Source organism: Euprymna scolopes, chromosome 5 (assembly GCF_053919585.1).
Source record: "Euprymna scolopes isolate OS-2025 chromosome 5, ASM5391958v1, whole genome shotgun sequence".
NCBI lineage: Eukaryota > Metazoa > Mollusca > Cephalopoda > Sepiida > Sepiolidae > Euprymna > Euprymna scolopes.
In genome coordinates, this window is record NC_136486.1 from 105045020 (window position 1) to 105066557 (window position 21538).

At 38.4% G+C, this 21538-nt stretch overlaps 1 protein-coding gene across 1 annotated transcript in view; it reads right to left on the reverse strand.

The window, feature by feature from the left end:
* Nucleotides 1-21538, reverse strand: part of LOC145276618 (uncharacterized) — a 160743-nt gene that overhangs the window by 66148 nt on the left and 73057 nt on the right. The gene's annotated exons all lie outside the window — the stretch shown is intronic.

Genomic DNA, 21538 nt, shown 5'->3' on the forward strand with positions numbered 1-21538 from the left:
TTTGTTCTAAATTGGCAGGCTTTGCACTATTATTTTTCTTTTTAAATAAAGAAGAAACACTAAAAGGTAAGTTAATGCCAAACTACACTTATCACGGCATGTAGATAAGTTACATAGCTTGCTTTTGATTATATGTATTTGTTGAAGATTTATTTTTTTATTTTCTGTTTTGTAATAGATACCTCGATTATATTATTTTTAAATACAAGTAAAAGGGCATTTAAGTGTTGAAAGGTCAATTAAATTCACTGACAATTTATTAACTGAAAAAGCTAAAAACCATTATTTATTTATAATTAAATTAAATAGAATTAATTCAAACTAAAAAAAAAAACATTGATCAGTATATAAGTGTGCAAAAGTAAATTAAATTCATTGATTATACTGACAATTTATTCAGTGAAAAATAAGTTAAAACCATTCTTTATTAATATTTAAATAGAATTCAAATTTAAAAGAAACTGATTACTTATTATTAATGAAAAAATTTACAGGCTTAAAAAAACTTATGCTTTATTTTAATTTTAAGAATGTGTGATCGTAAATTCTCATAAATTTCTCTGAAAATGACGGCAGGTGTAGTTTTTTTTTTTGTAGTGGTGGTACGGGGGGTCTAGATTTTTTTATTTGCATCCTATTCAAAGTAGTTCCCATTTATATATTATTATTGTTTTATCTTTTCTTAGTCTTCAATATCTTTCATTTCATTTTATTCTTCAAGATGATAAATAAAAATTTTTACACTGATATTTACACATTGATGCAAGATGCATGCAAAGAAAATACCAGAGTATAAAATTTACGAAAAAAGAAAATACCAGAGTATAAAATTTACGAAAAAAAAAATGTTACCTCTAAAATAACATGAAATATATTTTTAGTGAAATATCAAATAAACAATGCTTAGTTCAATTATATCATTAGTTCGAAAAACTTTTTTTCGAATTATATTGATTGAATTAATACGAACTTTAGAGGCTTTTTTCATAATGTTCCTGAAATAACTTTTACAAAATTAATTGTTAATATCTACGATGCTTTATTTTCATCAAAGAAGCATTTAGGGAATTTCCCTAATAAAATAAAATAACACAATTCTATGAACAATGACAAACAACTTCTTCAACTTAACAAGGGAAAGGTTTATTTGCAAAGCGTACTGAAGGAAGAAAGTAGAGTCGGGTCTCCACTGCCTTACGAGGTAGTTACAACCCGCGGCTGTCGTCAATACCTTTAGTAGGAACAGCGAAGAGAACAGGCGTCTAGCACCGACGAAGGCTGGTAGCGTAAGAGAGAGTTTTCTTCTGGGACCGGAAGCTGTCTGGTCCCTAGGGGTCAATTTGTATTCGTGCGCAAGTCCTCAGATTGGACAGTCTAGCGCCTCATCACTCACTCAGAGGAAGCGAATGCGCGAGAAGAAAAGGGGTCTATTTGTGTCTGCTACATAACCCCCTGCTTAGGCTGAAAGCCGACAGAGAGAAAGGTAGCATAACAAATAGCAGAAAGAAAAATACAATAAGAAATGTCCGTCTCTTTAGGTTATTTTCTTGCAGAAAAAAAAAATGTTCTTACTTTTCTGTGAAAAGTTGGAATATTTGCACAAAACGTTCTGTTCTAAAAAGGAGAGAAGAAAAAATGTTCTTTTTCAACAGAAATACACTGTTTTGCAAAGTCTCTTCGGCCAATGTACCCGTCGACCACTACGTGTAGTGGTCACATAATTGTTCTCACGTGGAACATTTACCTCAGGTGTATGATTATGCTGTGTGTATGTTGGAGGAATGTGTGGCTCAGGTGTTAATGTGTCCAGAAAGGCTCTTTTTACCCTATCTACCGATACTGTCTCTTTTTTACCACTAATGTCTAGGATAAAAGTTTTATCAGTGCGTGAAAGCACGCGATAAGGGCCAGTGTAAGGTGGAGTTAGGGGGGCTTTTACTGCGTCCTTTCTAAGGAACACGTGAGTCCATGTCGCTATGTCCTTCGGAACCAAAGATTTAATGGTCTGTTCCCTAGGGTGCATCGGCGGTAGCTTACTGAGATAAGCTCGTAGTCTGTTGACATATAGAGCTGTGTCAGTTGATATATCCTCTATCGGGGTCAGCATCTGACCTGGCAACGATAGAGGTGCTCCATAGACCAGTTCGGCTGCGGAATATCCCAGGTCCTCCTTGATTGATGCCCGACAGCCAAGAAGGATGACCGGTATGTACTCGCTCCATCGCTGTTGATCAGGGTAAGCGCGTAATGCAGCTTTCAATTGGCGATGGAAGCGTTCTATCATCCCATTTGAAGCAGGGTGATAGCTTGTTGTCCGAATGCGAGTGATCCCGAGGATCTTGGACAGTTCCCGGAATAGGTGGGATTCGAATTGTGCACCACGATCAGTGGTGATTGTAGTGGGAACTCCGTAGCGCGATATCCAGCCTGATATAAGGGCTCGCGCTACAGATTCAGCCGAAATGTCACTAAGTGGGATGGCTTCTGGCCACCGTGTGAAGCGGTCTATGCAGGTCAGGAGATAAGTGAATCCCTGACTGACCGGCCATGGTCCAACCAAGTCAATGTGAACATGGCTAAACCGAGCGTCTGGGGTGCTGAATGTTCCAAGGGGTGCGCGGATATGCTCGTGCACCTTTGACTTTTGGCAGGATACACAGGAACATGACCAAGCAATGATGTCACGCCTCATGTTAGGCCAGAAAAATCTAGCTGTAATCAGCTTTACTGTGGCTTTGCGTCCGGGGTGTGCCAGGTTGTGTAGAGTGTCGAAAACAACTCTACGGTGGGTCGTTGGAACAAATGGTCGAGGTGAATCCGTTGAGGTGTCACAGATGATCTGCGTGTCAGAAGTAGGCACGGGCAGATATGCGAATTTGCAAGTCCCGAATTCAGGTGACGATGGATCCAACGTGTCCAGACTTGGCTGGTCTAAGGCCATCTGTTGCAAATCGATATCCGATGGTGAGGACAGAGAATTGATGGGCAGGCGAGACAATGCGTCTGCTGCTGCATTCTGCTCACCCGCGATATGTCGGATATCACTAGTAAACTGCGAAACAAAGTCCAAATGACGTGTTTCGCGGGGAGAATATTTGTCCGGCTTAGCACGCAGTGCGTATGTAAGCGGACGGTGATCGGTGTAGATCACAAATTGTCGGCCCTCGAGTGAATGTTGGAAGTGTTTCACTGCGAGGTACATTGCCAGTAGTTCGCGGCCAAACGTGCTGTAACGTTGTTCGGCCGGTTTCAGCTGTCGCGAAAAGTATGCTAGAGGTTGTAACTGTTGTTGGTGCTGCTGTTGCAGCACTGCACCTACAGCTGTGCCCGATGCATCAACGACCAGTGAAAACTGGGCATCGGGTACAGGATGCGCAAGCAAAGATGTCGTCGCTAGTTTATTTTTCACTTCAGCAAATGCTCTAAGTTGGATCTCATTAAGTGAGATCTGCTCGTTTTTCTTCTTCCTGTTACGTAACAGGTCGGAAAGAGGAGCTAAGAGATCCGCACAGCGTGGGATAAAGCGTCTGTAGTAATTCAACAGACCAAGGAAGTGCCTAAGTTGGCGAAGTGAAGTGGGCGGTTGAAGGTCTTGTAGAGCCTTCACCTTTTCCGGCAACGGAGATATACCGTCTGGGCTGATAATGTGGCCCAGGAAAACTAGTGACGTAACACCGAAAACGCATTTACCAGGGTTAATCCTCACTTGGTATTGCTGAAACCGTTCAAAAAGTAGGCGGAGGTGAGTGACGTGTTCCTCAGGTGAGGCACTAGCCACGAGAATGTCATCTATATAGTTATAGACGAAATCTAAATCACGCACTACTTCATCCATAAAGCGCTGAAAAGTACTGGCAGCGTTACGTAGGCCGAAAGGCATAGTAAGAAATTCAAACGCTCCAAATGGAGTTGTAACCGCAGTCTTGGGTATGTCGGCCGGATTCACCGGGATCTGATGGTAAGCCTTAACCAGATCTAGCTTAGAGAAAGTCTTACAACCATGCAGAGAGGAAGCAAAGTCCTGAATATGCGGGATTGGGTAACGATCAGGTACCGTCATGGCATTGAGTCGTCTATAGTCCCCAGTTGGACGCCAATCTCCGTCTCGTTTTGGAACCATATGCAGAGGGGAAGCCCAAGGACTGGACGAGGGGCGTATAATTCCCAACTGTAGCATATGATTAAATTCTGCCTTCGCTGCTTTAAGTTTATCCACAGGAAGGCGACGAGGGCGTGAGAACACAGGAGCACCTGTGGTCTCAATATGATGTTTTGTGGTGTGCGTGGGTTTGCTCACCACAAAATTTAAATTGGTTAACTCCGGGTAGGAGTGTAGCACCTCATGGTATGGGTCATTTGCAGCGGCAATGAAAAATACCGGGCTGATAGATGGGGCATTAGATAACGAGCCAGGGACGGAAAGTTCCGTGCTAGCGTCTATCAGCCGGCGTCTGCGCATGTCGACCATTAGATTAAAATTATGCAAGAAATCCGCGCCTAGTATGGGGTACGGTAGATCTGCTACAGTGAAAACCCACGTAAAGTCTCTCCGTAAATTCAAGTCCAGAGAACGTGAAATTTGACCGTACGTGGGGATAGGTGAATGGTTCACCGCTTGCAGTGTTATCAATGACACTGGTGGCCTTTCTTTAAGTAGCCTAAGTGGCCATATACTACAAACAGCGCCAGTGTCTACCAAGCAACGTGCTTGAGATTTTACGTCAGTGACGAAATAGGCACGGTTATTTGCATTTTGTGGAAAGTTTGCCGTGCTCGTCTTTCCACAATTTAGTTTCCCTGGTTGTTAAAAGTGCAGGGCATTTTACAATTCCGTGCTTCAGCGCCATAGCGACTATGATAAAAACATAGTCCCGGCATGTTTGCACGGCGACGGTGGTGCGGGGAAGATGAGCGGCTTTTGTAGCGGCGTCTGGGTGAGTGCGACCTGCCCATATTGAGCTTGCTCACCTCTCTAGTGAGGCGTTCGATGGCCGTTAGTATAGCCACCGATGTAGCATCCTGTCTTACATTTGCGGTGCCTGCGGGTACCTCAGCAGGCTGTTGTGGAATCGCCGCGGTGGTAGGCCCCCTCACAAAGTCCATGACCTTGTCCGCCGATGCTGCTACTACATCGACGGTGTGTTTTTCAAACATTGGCGCAAGTATGGCCTTTACCTGCGCCGGCAGCCTTGAGAAAAAGAGCTGCTTAATTAAGGCACTGTCAGGAGGGACGTCCTCTGCCAGTTCCCTCATTCTACGGAGTAGTTCCGTCGGCCTGCGGTCACCTAAGTGCTCGTCATGGACCAGCGTTTGAAAACGCTTTTCCGCCGACACGACGTCCGTAGTAGCACCTCCCGTTTTATGCTATCGTAAGTGGAGTTTAACGGGGTGTCCGTTATTAAGTCCTTGACCGCAGGAGTCAATGACGCGGGGAAGGCACTGAATAAAATGTGCAGCTTCGTTTGCTCTGACACGTTGTTCGCCGCAAAATAAGACTCGAGTTGAGCAAACCAAACCCGGACGTCCCCAGCGAAGGCAGGCAACGTTGTCATCGACACTACCGAAAGTAGATACCAAATATTTAAAAAAAAATATATATATATAATGTATCCGAAATCTGAAAGGACGCCGAATATGGACCACGTGGAGAAGAAAGGAGAAATATGGAGAAAATCTTTAAACAGAGGCAATACAAAAAAAAAAATTTAACAGGCTAATGGGGGAGGAGAAGAAAGAAACAAAATTACCATGAAATAAAGCTAAAACAAAATTATATCAGGAAGAGCCGTGAAGCAAAAAAAAAATGTGGACAATATGGGTTTTTTTTTTTTTTTTTTTTTTTTATAAATGTGTGTGAACCTGAAGATAAATGAACTCTTTAAGTACTTACATTTTGGCCGAAGAGTGCTAATGCGGAAAAACTTCGTGAAAGTTCTTTTTTTTTTTTTTTTTTTTTTGTTGAGTTTTTTCTTATGCGCGGTGCGCGTTAACACGGCAGAAACGTTCAAGGTAGAAAAAAAAATAGCATTAGAAGTTCAAGTTTGGTATAAGAATTTTCGTACACCAAGAAAGTGTCACCTCTTTTTGTAGGTTGGCGTTCTTTTTTTTATGTGTAGCCCGCCGTTGTGAAAGAAAAGGGTGTTTTTTCTTTGTTTTTTTTTTTTTTGTTTTTTTTTGTATGCTCCTTAGTTTATAATATATATATATATATATATATATATATATATATATATATATAACGGGAAAAAAACGATAAGGAAGAGAGGGAAATAACGTCTTTTTTTTGTTGTTGTTTTTTTTTTTTTTTCTTTTTTTTTTTTAAGTTTTAAATGTGCTCTCCCGAATCCGTTGTCTGTTTATGTGTGTGGTTGGAAACCATGTGCTGGTTTTTAAAATGCGCGCCTTACCCTGTTAAAAAGCGAAAGAAGTGTCTGTTCGGAAATGTGTTATCACGACGGAGTCACCATTTTTAGGGAATTTCCCTAATAAAATAAAATAACACAATTCTATGAACAATGACAAACAACTTCTTCAACTTAACAAGGGAAAGGTTTATTTGCAAAGCGTACTGAAGGAAGAAAGTAGAGTCGGGTCTCCACTGCCTTACGAGGTAGTTACAACCCGCGGCTGTCGTCAATACCTTTAGTAGGAACAGCGAAGAGAACAGGCGTCTAGCACCGACGAAGGCTGGTAGCGTAAGAGAGAGTTTTCTTCTGGGACCGGAAGCTGTCTGGTCCCTAGGGGTCAATTTGTATTCGTGCGCAAGTCCTCAGATTGGACAGTCTAGCGCCTCATCACTCACTCAGAGGAAGCGAATGCGCGAGAAGAAAAGGGGTCTATTTGTGTCTGCTACAAGCAAATAATAAATTCATGCGTTTTTTTTAGTAACTTAAAACTATAATTTTAGTAAAGGTGTTTTTGTTGCTGTTTTATTTATATATTTATTTATTTTTTTAGACAAAATAACTTTCCAGTAAGATTAAAAAAAATGAGTTCATTGTATTAGGTGATAATTATGTAATAAATACTGAAAATTTCATTAAAATTAATTGATTTCCTGAGTTGTGGTAATTTTTTTTAAGTGAAGGGAGGAGTCAAAATGTTTATACATTTTGGAAATCGACCATTCATTTTGCCGTTCCTTGAGGTGGTCAACCCTTTTAGACGTTAGCTTTTCTTCGATCGAGAAGTGAGTAATGAATGCTGCTAGTGGTCTGGAAGTGAGAGATCATTTTACTATAAATTTATACTTTTATCTTAATTTTCAAATATTTGTTTTATTAATTTTAATTTTTTCTGTTTTAATTTTTTTTACAAGTTATTTTGCATGTAATAGGTGACGGTGGTTAATGATACGGATTCACTACCTGGGTGTTTCAAGTTCGAATCCAGTTCGTTCCACAAAGGCCGTTTTCACTTAGGATATTGGCAACCTTTATGTGGCTCCTCCCGTGAGTACAAGGTATCTTTCTAGAAAGAAGTATGGCTAGAAAAATATCAAGGAAATCAATGCGGATTCATACAATGTGTTGATTATGATGATCTAAAATTAAAAAAAAAACAAAAAAACTTTGTTGCGATAGGGAGGAGAAATTAGCGAACGGTGCAAGGATGGGATTATTATACTATATTTGAACACCTTGAATTCCGTATTGGATCAGTTTTCAATAAGATACATTTAGTAAACAAGGATAAACGATTTTATTACTAAGCGCAGGTATTCTCGTCAGACGTGCAAGGGAACTAACTCTCTTATATAAAATGAGAGTTACCTTCCTTGTAAATATATTTTCTTTGTATATTTCTTTAACTATAATTTTTATCAAAATATTCAGGTAGTTATATAATTAACAAGATCACGCACACACACAAGTGAGCTCATGCACACGTACATGCGTACATAATCTATTATTATCTCATATATACATTATGCACATATTTTTTTTTTTAGTATTTAATTTAAAAGTGTTCAATATATAAATACAGATTAATAATATTATAAATATAAGATTACGTAAAATCATTCGATTACGAGTTAATAAATGTTTCTCTATGTTTCTCTTCACACCCACACACCTACACATACATAGTGTGTGCAGGCAGCATGTTTTCATTCAAACAGATGTTGTTATATAACACGGAGAATCTATGTTTAATTATTATTATTGGGTCACAAGGAGCTTTCACACCGGTCATCAAAGATCTCTCCTTGACAACAGTCTGTGATGTTCCCTGGAAGCTGAGTGACAACAAGTCTCCCCAAGTTTCCAGTACTCTTGTAGGGGAATAAAAGGAACAATACCGGGTTACGGTGTGGTGTAAGGAGTGATGTCCCTTGGGAAGGGTAGACAGAGTTTCGACACATGTAGAAGAACTAGGTGTGTCAAAAATTTCGTGAAAAATAGTGAATAATTCCACCCCGTCTTTCCAAGCTTATAACTCCTCGAAAAATGTAATTCAAGCCCTAATGTTTTTTTTTCAATTAAAGGAGCAAGGACCAAGGTTTCATTTTAAAAAAAAACAACAACAAAAAAAACAACGTGTTTTTTTTTTTTTTTTTTTAAAGGTTTTAAACTTCGGACTCTACAGGTAAATTTCTAAAAAACACTACTTTTTTGTTTTAAATTTGTAATATATTATTTATTGACCTTTTCTCTTCCATTGTGATGTATAAAACTTTGGTGAGTAAATTAATTATTTACTTTTTAATAGACACTTGAAAATGGGGGGGGCGTGAATTAAAAAAAAAACGTGTGTCTAAAATATTATATTCGGTTTATTGGAAAGAGCATAAAATTTCAAATTGACGCTGAAAATATCGTAAAAACAGAATCAATAGAAAAATTTTGATAGATTTTTAAAGTTTAAAAATTGAAAAATATTGAGTTCGTAAAATTCATTACTGTTTTAAAAAAAAAAAGTATTTCTATTACTTTTAAAACAACTTTAATAGTTTATTTTGAAAGTATAATCCATAAAGAAAATAAACAACCCACTTTTAAAGGAGAAATTACGAGTTTTTTTTATATTTTATTCGCAGTTTCGTGTTAGGGGTGTCAAAAATTCCTACAAAAATTCTGATAGACCTAATGTAGAACCGGCACGAAAATTCTCCCCTCGTAAAACAATGTCGGACGAAATAGAGTAGAACTCTAGACCACGACTCCGCCCCCCCCCCCACTCAGCTGGTAAACCCACTATTGAAGTGAGTAATGGTTTATTGTGTTCTTCGGTATTGTAGTGTTGTCATATGTTCGTATTTGTCAATAATATTCGTCTATTGTACTTGTGTAACATGTAGTATTTATTTATGCTGGTAGGTAGTTATGTTTGAACCTTAGTACTTACCACAGTGGTGACCCCAACTAGCAACACAAAAGTTGTGTGTGACACAAGCACAAACAAACTGCGGCCATACGTTCCAGCATCTCTACGCAAAGACATATTTAAGGCAGTACATGGTCTATCGCATCCGGGAGCCAATGCCTCCGTAACGCTACTAACTGGCCGATATGTCTGGCCAAGGATGTTAGAGCATGGGCAAAAACCTGTGTGGAGTGGCAAAAAGCGAAGGTCGGTCGTCACACTTGGGCTCCTCTAGGCATGTTCCCAGTTTCAGATGAGAGATTCCAGCACATTCATATCGACATCACCGGACCATTTCTGACATGTGAAGGTCAGTGCTATCTGCTGACATGTATCAACAGATTTTTACGATGGTTTGAAGCTCTACCTATGCCAGACAAGACTGCATACAAAACAGCCAGGACATTCCTTGCTGGCTGAGTAGCCAGATTCGGTGTACCACAAAATGTTACATCAGACAGAGGTCGACAGTTTGAGTCAGACCTATTTCATAAACTAACAAAACTTTTGGGCACTAAGAATACACACACTACGGCTTATCACCCCTGGCAAACAGCATGGTCAGGCGACTACATCGCAGTTTGAAAACCTCCTTACGGGAGCAGCTTACGAACAATGCAAGGTGGTTAGAACACCTTTCACTAATATTGTTAGGGCTGCACACCACAGTGAAAAGAGATATGGAGTGCTCAGCAGCGGAGGCTCTATATGGAACCACATTGCGGTTGCCAGCGCAATATTTTTTCGGAGCGCCAAAAAACGTTTGGGACATGACAGTGTTTGTTGACCGACTAACAACAAAAATGGCCAAGATAGCATATTCTCCCTCAGGCTTGAATAAGAACATGGTCTCATATGTACCTACGGGTTTAGAGACTTGCACGCACGTCTTTATCCGTGATACAGCAAGGACGCATTCCCTGCAACTGCTGTATCATGGCCCCTTTAAGGTTGTGGAGAAACAAAATAAGTTTTTCAAGGTTCTTATCAAGAATGAGGAACAAAACATTTCAGTAGACAGGTTAAAACCCGCAGCGCTGGAAGAGACATATCTGGAAATATCACCCCAAAACGCCATGCCGGTAGATATGATGCTTCAGAAGGTGGCCGAAAAAAAAAAAAGACATGGTCAGATGGTCGGCACATTTTAAAAATTTTGTATCTATGTAAATAGAATTAAACATATTGCTCATTTTTCAGGTACTCCGTATTTGGAGAGGGAGTACTGTGGCAGAATAAAAGGAACAATACTGGGTTACGGTGTAGTGTAAGGAGTTATGTCCCTTGAGAAAGGTAGACAGAGTTTCGACACGTGTAGAACCGGCACGAAAATTCTCCCCTCGTGAAACAATGTCGGACAAAACAGAGTAGAACTCTAGACCATGATTCCCCTCCACTCAGCTGGTAAACCCACTATTGAAGTGAGTAATGTTTTATTGTGTTGTTCGGTATTGCAGTGTTGTCCTGTGCTTATGTTTGTCAATTCGTCTGTTGTACTTGTGTTACATTTAGTATTTATTTATGCTGGTAGGTAGTTATGTTTGAACTTTAGCACTTACCACACTCTTCACCTCTTTCGATAACATTTGCAAATAAATTTGCATTATCACACCAACTTGCCATTGATTTCTCGTTGGCAGCGGCTGTTGGTCTTCACTGGAATTTTAGTGACAATAAGCCTCCCCAAGGTCCCAGTTCTCTTCGCACTTATCCGGCGGGGGCCTGCTTAGTTTCTCGGTCTTTCCTTCCTCCTTCACTCTACTTGGTTATTTGGTTTCAGTCTTTTTTTTGGGGGGGGGAGGGGGTGCAGTGATGTGGCAATGGGAGGCTTGGGATGAGTTGTGGTTAGATAACTTATAGATATGCGGCTTCTGTGTTCTTGGTTCCATGTAGAGTTTCATGTTTTGCCTTTGCAGCAGTTTGTCTGACTCGCACTCGTTGCTCCTGTGTGTTAGTTTCCGCATTCAAGGTTTTTTTTATATTTCAGCTGTTTTCATTATTTTTTGTCGTTGTATTATTATTATTTTTGTTGTTGTTGTTACTACTATTATTATTACTACCGATATTAGTGTTACTATTATCATTATAGATTTTATTTCTGTTGTTGTTGTTGTTGTTGTTGTTGTTGTTGTTGATACATGAATGGTGGTGGTGGTGGTGGAGGAGAAAGGTCGGGAGGGGATCTTTAACCTTGGTGGGGAACCCTCCTAGAGATGATTTCTCAATAAAACTATCGGTGGTGGTGTAACCTTAAATTCACTAACCCCATTTATAGGAGAATGTCAAATCAAAATATTGAAAATAACGATGTGAATGAGGCTGGAAGATCTTGTGATGGTCTCACGTCCGGCAAGTGTCCCACTGGTCAGCAGGGTTGGTTCTGTCGTCATCATACAACTATTCGAAATTCTAAGGATGTTGATGGATGTAGGGACAGTGAGGATTGGCAGAGAGAGTCCCAGGACACGAAGGGAGTTGGAACAGGAAATGTCAAAAAACCATGGACAGATAGGGAAAGAAGAGTACTGTGGAAATGCTTTGTAAGAAGTGGAAGTACCAAATCTGATGGATATATTCGAAAAGTGAAAGAAGAGTGGGAATCTAGAGGAGGAGGAGGTTGGAGTGTCGCAGGTTTGGTATCTCAGTTAAAACAGATTAAAAATAACAACCTAGTTTCAGTGATTGCAAGGGAATAGATTGAACGGATGGTTAGGAATGAAATGAATAGCGAAAGTAAAATAGCTTTGATGAAAGCATTGAGGGTGTGGAAGTGCAGAAGGGAAATGTAAGCAATGATGTGAAGCGAACAACAGGAGGAATGGAATGCTATGGTTAGGGGAAGTGAAGAGAAAGAGTTTGAAGCATTTAAGGCAGACGAGATCAATGACACTGAGACAATGGAACCAGTGGAAGGAGCAGATGTATAGAGAAGTGATGAAGTTCGAGCTTTGACTTCTGTAGAAAAAGAAATACTTCAGAAGTTAAGAGAGGTTGTTCTTGGAGATGAGGTCATAGATATTCCAAACATGAAGAGAGGTGATAGGTGGAAGGTGAAAAGCGGAGTAATAATAGTTCAAGGCGTAATTCACAACATCATAAGAAAGAACATATCGGTTACGGAACTTAACAGGTTTCTGTATGCAGTGTTATACATTGTTGCGAATTGTCTTGGCTTAATACAGAAAAAAAGATGGAAATGAAGGATAGAAGCCCACACTGACAGAGGCGATTTGAGGAAAGTATTAAACAGTGGCAGAAAGACATTGGTAGAATCGAAGAAATAAGAAAAGGAGTTAAACTAGGACAGAAAGCCAAGGACGAGCTTGAAAGGAGGTATAGATTGCCGGAAAAGGGAACAATGACCGTTCTAACAATGTTGAAAGAGAAGGTCCACACTGGTGGCATGCAAATTAGGAATTTTGTTGGAAAAGGTGTTGCGTTTCGGCAGAACAACCTTTTCAAGAACAATTAGTCTCAGCTGTATAAAGAATTAAATGGTAGTAAACAGACGGGAAATAACAACACTCCAAATGCAGATGATGCCAGGAAATTTTGGAGTGGGATTTGGCCTGTCGAAGGCCGATATAATGAGAAGGCTAGCTGGTTGGGAAAGGTCAGAGAAAGGCTATCAGGAATGCAGCAGATGAAAAATGTTGAGATAACCATTAACAACGTGAAGGCTGGCATACGAAGGATGACAAATTGGAAGGCACCTGGTTCAAATGGAGTGATAGTCTTCTGGTAAACAGTTCCAATTCCTTTATTCACCTGCTGCAAAGAGTTGTAGAGTCGGGAGATGTCACTGATTGGCTTATTAAAGGAAGGACAACACTGATTTGGAAAAATCCTGCAAAGGGAACAGATGCCAGCAATTACAGACCAATTACATGTCTACCACTAATGTGGAAACTGTTAACTGGAATCTTTGGGGAAAAAATTCATGGGCATCTTTTGAGTAATGGTGTTTCCCCTGATAAACAGAAAGGGTGTCGGAAAGGCTCGAGGGGTACCATATAGCAACTACTGATTGATAAGGCAGTCATGCAGGACGCAAAGAGGAAGAAGAGGAACCTGAGTGTAGCATGGATCGATTACAGAAAGGCTTAAGGCTTACGACATTGTTCCTCATTCATGGATCCGTGAAACACTATTGATGATAAAGGTTGCTAGGAATGTGATAGGGCATTTGGAGACAAGTATGGCTCAATGGAAAACGGTGTTGACAGCAAACAGAGGTGCTGGGGCAGGTTGGCATTAAATGTGAAATATTTCAAGGGGATTCGTTATCTCCACTTCTTTTTGTAATGATAATGATGCCATTGAGCATACTCTTGAAGAGAGAGAAACTGGGGTAAAACTTTGGATCTGGTGGCAGACGCCTCAACCATCTACTGTTTATGGATGATTTGAAGATATTCAGTAGAAATGAAAAGGAAATGGCGAGACTGGTAGATCTGGTATGGGACATACTCGGAAGATATCGGGATGGAATTTAGGATTAGTAAACATGCGAGGAGTAAAGGTTCAGTTGAATGGAATAGTGCTGCCAAATCGAGAAATCATTAAAGAAATACAAGATACAGGGTATAAGTATTGTGGAATGTTGGAGGGTGTAGGCATCATGAACAGAGAAATGAAGGTGAAAGTCAGGAAGGAGTATCTTAGAAGAGTGAAACTAATTGCGAAGTCACAATTGTATGGAGGAAACCTAATGAAAACGGTGAATGCATGGCCAATGCAGGAATTTTAGAATGGTCTGACAAGGATTTGCATGCCATTGATATAAAAACAATAAAAGTTTTAGCAATGTTTGGTATATTCTACATTTGAAGTAGCGTAGTGAGGCTGTATCAAAAGAGGAAAGACGGTAGGAGAGAATTGAAAAGTGTAAAAGGTTGTGTTAGAACTAAGATGTCATTAAAGGAGCATGTGGTTAGAAGTGAGGGGGGATTCTTAAGGTTGTGGCCAATGAAGTGGAGGTATGTGAGACAAGTCTGATTATGTTAAACATATGGATAGAGAAAGGGCAGAGGAACTGGCTAGGAAGAAAATGCACGGAAGGTTCTTCCAGAATATAGCAGAAGTTACTGATGAAAGATCATAGCAATGGCTTAGAGTTGGGTATCTGGCTAAGAGTACTGAAGCTTTTATTTGTGCAGCACAAGAGCAGGCATTAGGAACACGATCAACACTCAGCACAACATGATTTCCCTTTGAATCGGACTCCGACTACAGCAAATTCGCACCAAATAATCCTCATACGAATAAGCATGTTGAACAATTCACCAACCAACAGGATTTTATCTTCATTGTTGACAGCGGTGATTATCAACGCCTGTTTAACGCCGAATCTCCCATGAAATTTGCGATTCAATATAGACAGATATTCTTACATCAACCACAGCCACGCCTATCACATTGGAGAAATCGCCATTTTTACTACGTGCAGAATTTAATAACTTTTACATTGTAGATGTGCAAGGGTCAGCGGTTCTAGGACTTCGCTCACTAAAACAGCTCAAATTAATTACCTTTTACAGCACAGTAAAAAAGGAAGATGCACACTAAACTCTTTCAGTAACGCTAATCAATGCAATCAAAGACCTGATGCAGTTGGTTGAGACTGGTTTGATAGAATTGTCTTCATGCAAGGGTTGTGAAACAAAAGCCTACAACCACACATTATTGCGCATAGAAAAAAAACTTAGAAATGACAGCATGAAACAAAAACTTGACAATTTGGTCAAAACAATATATTCTAAACCAAGTGACTAGGTTTCAAGTTTAGCATAGAGAATGGAAGTCTGAGAATACGGAGAATAGTCTGTATAATAGGTGCTGCTTTCAGAGATTACCATTTGGATTAAGTGTATCACAATGCATTTAGAAATGAAGATGGACCAGATACTTGAACAAGTTGATGGTGCGGTAGGAATTGTGTCTACAGCAGAACTGATTAAAAATACAAGAAGATTTTACAGAAGCTTATGCAAGTAACGGTTGATAATTATCTTGTGTTTAATTCAACAAAATACAAAAATGAAGTCAAAAAGCATAGTTTTTGGGGATGATCTATAATGAAAACTGATGTCACCCCCCCCCCCCCCGAACCAGAAAATCTCCAAGACCGTAAAGAAATTTCTTATCAAACTTGTTAGAAAGAGCTACAAGAATTCTTAGGCCTTATGACATATTTATCACCATTCATTCCTAACCTTGCTGACAAGACATTGAGAGGAAGGACGAACCCTTTCTCCGGGAAGAACACCATTAGAAATGTTTTGAAAATCCAAAACAGTAATCAGCCAAATATCTACACTAAGATATTTTAACATAGCTGAAATACCAGTACTTCAAACCCATGGAAGTTTGGAAGGACTTGGAACTCCATGAATGCAAAAAAAAAAGACCCCCCCCACAAAAAAAAAAAAAAACGCATGAGTATCAAATTCTCTAACAGACACTGAGAAGCAATATATATGCAAGAAAATTCTTGTAGTTATCTTTAATGTCTAAAGATTCAATAATGAACATAAATCTAATAAATCATAATAATGAACATAAATCTAAAGTATTAACGATCATAAGCCAGTCGTCATGGTGCTACTGACAAGTGCAACTCTATAGCAGAATTGAATAGGAACATTAGAGAAATTGATGACGGAGTGAGGGAAAGAAAAGAGAAAGAAAAGATCTTCAGTAATATACGTATGGAATTAATTTGCAAATTAACATATTTTTGTCTTTAAAATCAATGAAACAATGAAATGTTTAATTACTTTTAACGCATAAACACACAACATTTCAATTTGACGCATAAACACACAACATTTCAATTTGAATAGGTTTTAAAAAATTAATATTGAATGAGTTTCAATACAAATCATCGTGTTCCTTAATTTCCTCTTTTTTAATGTAATTTTAAAGTTTTCTAATGCTTTTTCTAAAAGTTTTTAATTTATTATCACATGTCTGACTGCTTGACAAATCTTGTTTGCTAAAACCTCAGTGATTACGTCATTTTTAAATCTCTGGCCTTAATGACATATATTACGAAGGTCACACCCCAAAACCAGATTGTCCTCATGATCTTTGACGACAAGAGTGGAGAGTGGTAATTTGGCAGACCTGGACCCAGCAGTCTTCATCAGAGCGGCAAAATTAGAGTGGAATGCACAACCAGTTTTCTGAAGAAAACGCAATGTGCTGAAAAAATCTTGACAGATTAGAAAATGGGAGCATTCTATTGAAAATAAAATAGTCAGTGAGCTGCCCCCATGGTCTACGTAATTGGGGAAAATCCATGTTACGACATATTTTTCCACGGGTTGAATGCGTCTTTGGAGAACTTCCATTATCCCCTGCCAAGTCCAGAGGAAGTTTTTACAAGACGAAACGATGGTTAGACTTTCTCAAAAAGCAACATGTTGAAAATGAGTGCTAAATTACTCCGCATAAATCCCCATTGAGGTCTTTACAGATGTGACAGATTAGTATTTGGGGTCATGGTCGCGTCTACTATTTTTGAACAGGTTATGGGCACGATACTAAGCGGCTTTGACTTTGCCATCGCATATGTGGACGATATTATTATAGCCAGCAGTAACAAGGAACAGCACAAAGACCATATCTACGAAGTATTCGGACGAATACAGGATTTTAGATTTAAAATCAAGTAATAAAAATGCCAAAATTTTCCTGCAGAAAATAAAATATTTGATGCACATAATTGACAAGAATGACAGACTTCCAGACCCCGAAAGAGCTGCTACGATATGGAACATATTGACACTGGAAAATACTACCCAACTGCAAAGTTTCCTAGAGCTTGCTAACTATTACCAGTGTGCTTCATTCCAAAAATGCATGAACTGCGCACACCTTTGAACAAGCCTTTGAAAAAAGACAAACGTTGGGAAGTGACTGCCAAATGTTAGTCAACGTTTGAGGAAATTAAAAAGGTGTTTACATCAGACCTTTTCCTCACACATTTAAACCTGAAACTAGATATCATAGTGACTAGTGATGCATGCCTGCTACATAAGATGCTAGATGAGTCGAAAAACAATTGCTTCTGCTCCGGGCCGCAAAAACAGTCTCACAGATAAAGAAAGAGGGTGTCGGCATTATCCATGCAGTCTTAAAATTTCATCATTACCTTCAAGGTAGGCATTTTACGCTGCAAACAGACCATAAGTCTCTTCTAACCATTTTTGGGTAAAAAAAAAGGATTACCCACATTTATGGCCAACCGTTTACTAAAATGGGGAACCAGTTTATTAAATTAAAATTTAAACCGAAATTCTTATCGTTAAAAATATGGCGCATGCGGATGGGCTGTCTAGGTTAATCCTGGTCCAAAAGGACCCCCCCCCAGGACTCAGTAATCGCCGCATTGCAGATAAATAGTTAGATAAAGGCGATGATTCGCAATACAGTCAGGGGATTACCAGTGACTCATCCAGAAATTAAGACTGGAGCGGCCAATGATGAATTTATAAAAAGCAAAAATCAGAATTTAGAACAAGGAGAATTTATATCTGACATATACCCTGCAACAACGTTCTGCTTTATAGCAAAAGTCGTCATTCCAAAAGCACTATAAAAGAGAATACTAAAGAAAACTTCCACATAGGTCATCCTGGCACTAGCAGAATGAAATGCCTGATGCATAGATTCGTTTACTGGCCATCCATGGACCAAGATATAACTAATATTGGTGAAGCCTGTAAAGGTTTGTGCTTTGGCCGCAAAGGCACCACCGATTATCCACAAACCCTGGCCCAAATCCGAACAAAGTGGTCCAGGATACATATAGATTTTGCGAGACCACTAGATGAATTCTATTACTTGATAGTGGTGCATAGTTTTTTCCAAATGGCCAGAGGTGCTAAGATCCAGAAAACCCACCACAGTGGTACCCAATAATTTCTTATATGAGTTTTTCACTCGTTCTGGTGTTGTTGATTGTCTAGTTAGTGATAATACTACCTAATTCACTTCTTCAGATTTCAAAGAATTTTGCAAGACATATTAAGTAAAACATTTTACAACCCTACAATGTCATCCAAAAAATAATGGCCAAGCATAGTGCTTTGTAGACACCCTACAAAGGGCGTTAAGGAAGGATTATGGATTACCCACGTTTGAAGTTATCAGCATGGGAAAGAACTAGCCTGTTACTTACTAATGAAATACCTGTTACTTTATTTTGGCCTTCTGTTTTTTATTTCGACCCTTAACATGACTATAACAATTAACCTTAATGCTAACATATATAAAAGAAAACTCTTGTCTTATTTCCAACTCTTACACTTATATATCATACAATGGATTTTATTCCTCCCTGACAATTAATGTGCATCCTCCCTTTAATAGTTTTTGGAGAAGGGGCAGTAATTTCGTGTTCTTTTATTTAGAACTTAAACAGGAAATATTGGCTTCAAATGATTGACTATTCTCTTTAAGAGTTTATTTTTCCGCCCTCATTCACCAATTACTGATTATACTCCGGATGCAGGATTCTTCTGTCAAAACCTTAGTTAGGTTTAATAAACGATAATTTTATATCGTGCCCCCTCCACCATAAGCATATGTTATTACGGAAATGGCTTCCTCTCCCAACATATTCAAAGATTTTTGGAATTAAATCGTCGCATTTTGACCAATTTTCGTTTGTATGCCAGCAAACGGTGTTGCAACAGTTGCTATGTGTTTTATAGGTACGGGTAATTTTTAGGCTCGAATGTTGTCATTTTTATTTTTTTTTGCTAATTACAAGGAAAACCTCTATTTTGTTTATAAAAACTGAGAGCAAATATCAGAGAAGATAAATTGTGGTTAAAAAGCAAAAATATATATATAAAAAAATATGAGTATTTAAAGAAAACAACAAAAGTGAAATTTTGTGATTTTTATTATTCAAATACAAAAGAGAACAATAAAATACAAAAGAAATCTGTTGTAGATGCCATATCCAGGGGGAGGGAAGGGATACGTTAATTTGATTTTGCAACAGAGCAGAACGAAGGCAATGATGGCGCGTTTCACAGAAATTAACAATTTTTTCTCACAAATTCTTTTCCTTATATCTATTCAATCAACCATGGAAAACTAGAAAATGTCTTTTGGATCCTTTTCATACAGAATTTCATAAAAATTTTCGTTTGGTGAATGTTGCCTTATTTTATTCCCTTCTACAGGAGCTCAAGCACAAGGTCAGACGTGAGCTTAATAAAAACGTTTCTGTGGAACGAACTAGATTCGAACCTTGCACACGTAGGTTTTCAGTTCATATCGTTAATCACTTAGTCACGGATGAAGAGATTTGCAAATCAGAAGTTCTCTGATATCTGGGAAATTTTGCCTCCACATTCTCAAAGTAGTGAAACGGAGCTAACGCGGACATAGAAGTTGATGACTATCACATAAATTTTCGTTCTCGATTTTTTTTTTAGTAAAATTTTATTTATTTAAATGAAAATAAAATAAAAGAGAAATGTGGTTTGCCACAAACACATCTACTCTTATTCCCGCATTCTTAAGTATTTCCCTGAATTCTTGTATCAATTGATGCTGGCCCAGGGGTGACGTCCTGGCAAATGGAATCAAAGGCGGTTTTGTAGTTGGGTTCGAATTCCTCGAATACAAGTAATTATCACCTCTTGCACCGGTGATTGTGAAAACATAAAACACTAGTGTCTATAGGTATAAAAATGATTATTAATATTTATAATTAGTCACCGTTTATTTATTGCATTCTCATCAGATATGGAAAACTAGAATAGGTCTTTAGGATCCTATCAATACAGAATTTCATAAAATCTCCATTGGTTAATTAAAGTGTATCTTTTACAGATGAAGAAGTTTGCTAATCTTATGTCTTTAAAAGAGGTGTGGAAAATTCTGCTTGAACAAAAAAAAAAAAAAAAAGAACGTGTAAAATATCACACACATTTTTCTCGGTTTTGTGAGGGTAGGCTTTATTGATTCGAAGTGAAAATCTACAAAAGTATTACTTTTAAATTGAAAAATAAAACTAAAGCTTTAAAACCTTTCTGTCGAATTCATTTATGGCATAACATAATAGATTTATTTTATGGTATTTCTCTAAAGAACCCTTGAATGTTATAGAGCTCCTTATAGTCTAATCACTTAACCGAAAGATAGCTTTACGATTGCAGCTTCTATTTATGACGTAAGCAACAGCTTGCTTGGAAATTTTTGTTTATTTTTCATAATCATTCATCCTTTATTTTTACAAGCAAATATAGATAACTAGAAAATGTTTTTGGAGTCTTTCTATACAAGACTTTATAATTTTTTTTCAGTTGATTAATGTAGTCTTCTCTTTTACAGATGAAGAGGTCTGCGAATCTGATGTCCCCTGAATGGATCTGGTTGGTTGGTTGTTTTTGTTTTACGGCATATCAACCCTTTTCGGGTTATTTAATGCCGAATCGAAAGATTTTGTAGAAAAAATTTTTCATAGAATATATTTGTTGTTTTCAAGTCGGTTTCTATTTAACCTATAGTTGGAACCTTAACAGGTACTACCACTCCGGGTCAGAGTGGACCTGGGAGCAATGGTAATTAAAGGGTGGCTCCACACTCCCCAAAGCCCGCAAGCTGGGGCCTCACCACTGGATATAGTTTAAGGTCATATCCAGGACCCCCATTGAGGGACTTTTACCCTCTGCAGGGGAGGCAGTCGGTGTATTCTAATGCCCCACCGACAGGGCCCTGAATGAATCTGGGAAATTTTGCCTCCATATATAAATAGTGTTGAAACGGACTTAACGCAGACATAAAAGATTAGTTTTCTCATTTAATGAGGGTAGACTTTATTGGATAGAAGCCAAAACCTACAAAAATATTAAATTAAAATAAAACCCTTTTGTCAAAGGCATTTGTGGCATTAGAGAACAGAAACTATAGAAATTCCTTCTTGATTATTTCAATAAAATTTTGTTAAAGTATCAGTGAAAATCATAGTTATTTGTTGCTCAATCAGTCAACTAAAGTATAGCTCTGAAGGTTCTATTGATGATGTAAACAACCAATTGAATGCAATCTCCTATTTATTTTTTTACGAGTAACTCACCCTTTATTTCTACAATCAAGTATGGAGAATTTTTGGAATCTATACAAAATTTCATAATTTTTCTGTTGG